The sequence below is a fragment of the Vicugna pacos genome, chromosome 25, assembly GCF_048564905.1.
Source record: "Vicugna pacos chromosome 25, VicPac4, whole genome shotgun sequence".
NCBI classification, from domain to species: domain Eukaryota; kingdom Metazoa; phylum Chordata; class Mammalia; order Artiodactyla; family Camelidae; genus Vicugna; species Vicugna pacos.
Window position 1 is genome coordinate 982,766 of NC_133011.1, and position 5,552 is coordinate 988,317.

Sequence of the window (5,552 nt, forward strand, 5' to 3'; positions counted from 1 at the left end):
GCTTAAAATGCCCATTGTTAGAGATCTGATGAAAGTTCTTCGATAAAAAATGTAGTTGTTACTGTGATATGCAACATTTTAAGATGATAGTCAGAATTATGACTGATAACAATATATCAGGATATATAAAACTACTAAAAATTTCATATAATTTCTGGAACACATATGTATCTATACAAATACAGCATAAAGAAGGCTTAATATTACTTCTTATTTGACAGTTATTCTCATGTAATTTTACATATCAAATATGCCCCATTATTTTAACATCTTTATTTGAATAAGATGAAAGAAAATATCTTTTGAAATTTTACAGGAGCCTTATGGAAAGTCGTAAAGTGAATTTGAGGACAAAAATATTTACTATTCCATTTTGGAAAGTTTATCAAGAATTATTAAAAGGGTTTCATACACTTAGTCAAATAGAACCATAGGTCACTGTGAAAAAATACTTAGCTATCCATTCAATCATCATGACAAAGGTCTGGTAGGCAAACACAGAATGTTAAATATTTTCTAAAAAAAAAACACAAAAAACTTAGCCCTTTTCATAGAGAAGACCCAATTTTCTTAAGTAATTAAAGGCCCGATAAAACACAGGAAATTAATCTGATAAAACCCACAATCTTTGCTTTTTAAGGAGGTTATAATTAAATTAAAAACTTGGCTTGCAATTTCTTGTTAAAAGCAGTTTAATAATCGAATAAAACACACAGCGTCAAGGCCAAGGATGGACCATGTCTCCTGATTCCCTGTATTTTTCACTTTCTGGAATGGATGAGGCGTCTGGGGTGGGCATGCCTGCTCCTCCGTAGATTCCTGCCAGTGGTAACAACTGACAAAAACAGCAGACACTCCCATCATTTTCCTGGTTTTGCATGATGGCATTCCCTTTATATTTATTCATTCTCCCTTCTTCAGGGCGAGAAACATGTGTGATTACAGAGGGTCTCATGCTCAGATAGTCCCCTTGCTTGCTTTAATCCTCTGTGTTTGCCAACTTGAAATTCTTAATAATTTTATTTCTGAGTCTGCATGTAAGCAGAAGAGCTGCACTGGTGGCAGCATTAGCGTGCAGTTTTGGTCCAGCAGCAGGAATTGTAGATATTGGCAAAGGTACCAATTAGCCTGGCCTTTTCATGTGCACACAGACACAGTAGAGAGATCAGGGCACAGATAAGTGTAAGCAAAGGGCGCATAGTAGAAAGTCACCACAGTGAGGTGGGCGCTGCAGGTTGAATAGGCCTTCTTCCTCCCTTCTGCTGAGCGCATGCGGTAGACAGCAAGGAGAACGCGGCCGTAGGAACATGCAATCCCAGTGAAAGGCAACAAAAGAAAGAGGCTGGTGCTCACAAACACAGCGTACTCATAGACCCACGTGTCCATGCAGGCCAGAGTCAGCATGGGTGGGACATCACAGAAGAAGTGATTGATGGCCCTGGACCTGCAGTAAGGGATGTGGAGGGCATACGTGGTGTGGGCACAGGAGTTGACAGAGCCCGTTATCCAAGATCCTGTTATCATCAACACACACACTCTTCTGCTGATCCTGATGGGATAGTGAAGAGGGAAGCAAATGGCCACATAATGATCCTAAGCCATGGAGGTCAAAAGCAATCCTTCTGCTCCTGCTAAAGTCAAGAAGAAGAAGCTCGAATCCCACACCCAATGAAGGAGATAGACTTGTTTCCAAACAGGAAGTTGGAGGCCATTCTGGGGACAATGGTGGAGATGTAGGTCAGATCAATTAGAGATAACTGACTAAGTAAAAAGTACATGGGTTTATGAAGATGGGTGTCCAGACAGATGAGAAGGATCATGGAGAGGTTGCCAAATAGAGCCATTAGGAAAATGAGAACAATTAGAATAAAAAGAAACAGGCCAATTCTTGAAGAGGGGAGCAATCCCAATAAGACGAAATCAGTTGATGTTTGATTATAATTTTCCACGGGGCATTCATATAAATTTTCCTAAAGATAGATAAAAGAGTAAGTTAAGTTTTAAACAATAAGCTATTTTTATTATTTACTCAGACAGTATAATATTCAAAGTTTTAGCTCTTAAATTATGAACTTATCAGTTTTAGAAAAACGTAGCCTTATTTTTGAGCTGAAGATTAAAATATGAAGATGCAAATTTTTTTGACCAAGATGTTTTCCAAGAAACATTTAACATTACAAAACCATTTTATTATAGCATTGTTGGGGTAAGTATGTTTTACTGCCTGGTGCAAATTCAAGTGACACCAAACTCAGATGTCATATTCAGAATTTATTCAAAGGAAATCAGTGTAAATTAAATAGTATAGAATTCTATTGTCGATAAATGTTTGCTGCCATCAATGTATGATTTCTCTTCCATATTGCATCCCAATTTTACCTCTAAAACTGTAGCAACCTATCAGCTATGCTGAGAAGCTACTTTCTTTGTAGTCTTCTTCACTCAGAAGTGTTAAACCAAGCTTCTTTTAAGTCAGGCATTACTTTGGTTTTTCTTTTGTGAAGTCTAAAATGCATTCTTATTGTCAAGTATTATTTAATAAAAGTCACTCTCTTCAGACTTTTCAATGAATATCTTAATGATGTAGTTACAGTAGAGCCTTTGCCTGAATATATATTCACCTCCCCCCTTGTAGATTTGATGAATCTGTGTAAGCTTTCCCAAACAGCATCCGTTTTATGTCTCTGTCTCTCCAATACTTATACGGTAATCATTGTTTTATGGAACTTTGTCTAATTTTTACCATTTATTTTTTGTGTGTGTATGAAGTTCTTTCCTGTTCTCAATTAGATATAAATTTAAGCTCATGTATTTATAACATCTCTGTGTTCAAACCCAACTATCATGATTTTTCAAAAATAGATATGTTATGAATTAAAAGAGTTCAGATGAACCTAAGGCACAATAAGAGAAGAAATAGTTTAGAACTCTTTGAGAGAAATAATTTGGATAGAGGAATGGTTGGTCATTTAAATGGAAAAAAAAATGGCATCCTAGGAGTCTTCTTCAAGCAGGTGGTAGACAGAATTCCCTAGAGACATTTAAAGTGATCAAGCTCTACAAATTATGTAGTGCTTTAATTTTGAATGCTTTTTTAGAACCAAATATTAACAGACTCTGAAACATGAACAAGAAAAATGCACACGTGCACACACATGCATATATTCATAAACAAACATGCAATGAGGTAAATGGCTGGAAAAATGTAGAAAATGATGCATTTTTTTAAAAATAGGATTTCTATGTTCAAGGAAGTATGAGACACTATCATTTTGCAATATAAATATCATTGGATATAGAAAAGGAAGTGTAAGTTAACAAAGTCTCTTGCAAATTAAAAAATAACGATTGATGTAAAAGATTGTAAATTTAAAGACCAAATGAAAAAAATCTACAGGAATTAAAAGAAAAATCAGCAAAAATAACGTTAAAGGCTTGCTATTTTCAAAGATAATTAGAGAATTAATACAATGCAACCAATGAATGCTTGTTGTCATTCTTAGAAATGCATATTACAAATAAGAAAAGAGCTGGTAAAATCAAAGAAAAATATTTTTCAGAATTGATATAATGAACCATCAGATTCAAACCACATGAACAGAATGCAGAAAAATAATTGAGAAATATTGAAGAGTATTTTGTTGAAAATTCTACATTTTCTTGAAAACATTTTCTGAAAATTCTCAATGTTGCCTATAAATATATCATCTTAAAATAGTTTTAACTAAGAAAATACCAATAATGAAAATAAATATTTATATAAATACTGAAATTCATCAGGTTTCACAATAAGTTATATTTTTGTGTTTCCGTAATGTATGCTAGAAGGTGGAAGAATGCGCTCAACCTAGCTACCCCAAGACACAAAGTGGAATGTAACTATGTTGAAAAGATACAGAGAGAGAAAAAGACATGGAAGTGGTGGTACGTGGAAGGGGAATGTTTCCATTCACAGTGACTAGAGTAGGAGGCGACAGATGGTATTGATACTTGGTAATTAAACATGAGAAGTTAAACAGATGGGAGAAAAATACAAGGATAAATAGAGGAGAAAAGTGTTAAAATAATACAAAATATTTGCCTTGTGGATGAGGAGGATTGGGTTCTGACACCATTGTTTTGTGTTGTGGGCTGTTGAGATCAATTCTTGCTTTACTTGCTTACTTTACTTTATTAAAGTGACATAAAGCTGAAGTCACAATTAAAAATCAAACTAACAATTAACATTATGGTGAGAGACTGAAAACTGTTCTTTTAAAAGGAAGAAAAGACAAAGATGTCCACTTTTGTCACTTCTAATTTACATATAATCCTGGAAGTAAAAATACCTTAGTTCACAAATGACATGATCTTATATGTAGCAAAATGTGGACTCCACCAAAAATCCGTTAGAGCTAATAAAGAAGGCAAAGTTGCAGGATATGAAATCAGTTGTAATTCTATAAACTAATAATATGCAATACTAAGAGAATTTGAGAAAACAATTGTATTTATAGTATTATGAGAGAGAATACAGTTTTAGGAATAAACTTAACAAAGAAGGCAAAAACTTGTTCACTGAAAATTGCCAAACATGACTGAAAGAAACTGAAAAGACAAATAAATAGGAAAACATTCTTTGCTCTTGGGTTAGAAGGCTAAATATTATTAAGAGTCAGTACTGCCATAAGTAAACAACAGATGCAATGAAATGTCTATCATAATCCCAGTAAGGTTTTTTGGTAGAAATACAAAAATACACCCTAAAATTCTTATGAAATCTCAAGGTACTTAGGATAGCAAAAAGAATCTTAAAAAAGAATAGGAGAACTTACTGTTTCTGATTCAAAACCTACTACAAAGCTATGGTAATAAAAATAGTGTAGCACCTGCAAAAGACAGAAATAAACCAACAAAATAAAACTGACAACCAGAAAACAAAACCTGCACATATTAGGCAAATGATTTTTAATAAGCATCTCAAAGCCATTCAATGGGGATGTCTCTTCAACAAATGTTGCTGGCAAAACTGCATATCTTGGTCCATTGAATGAAATTGGACCATTTCCTTACACCATACACAAGAATTAACTAAACTGGATCCAAGATCTAAATATAGAGCTGGAAGTATAAACTGTGAGGTAAAACCATAGGTGAAATGTTTCCATGACATTGGATTTAGCTGTGCTTTCTCAGATATAACACTAAAAGCATGTACAACAACAACAAACATAGAAATAAATTTGACCTTTAAAACATTAAAAACTTCTGTGCATCAAAGAACTTTATCAGGAGAATGAATAAGCAAGCCACAGAATGGAAAAATATTTGTAAAATATGCATCAGATGATGGACTGAGGTAGGGGATATACAAAGAACTACACAGCTCAGCAGCAACAAAAAAACTAGTTTACAGATGGAGGGAGCACTTGAATACATATTAATCCAAAGCAGTTATACAAATGGCCAGTAAAGATAGGAAAGGATGCGCCACATCACAGATTATTAGGAAAATTCAAATTAAAACCACAATGAGACAGAACATCTCACCCTTTGGTGATGGCTTCTTTAAA

At 34.1% G+C, this 5,552-nt stretch overlaps 1 pseudogene; it reads right to left on the reverse strand.

Annotated features, from left to right (window-relative positions):
- Window positions 1-1,137: 1,137 nt before the first annotated feature.
- On the reverse strand, window positions 1,138-1,712 carry LOC107035277 (olfactory receptor 2L5-like; annotated as a pseudogene).
- Between the last annotated feature and the right edge of the window lie 3,840 nt (window positions 1,713-5,552).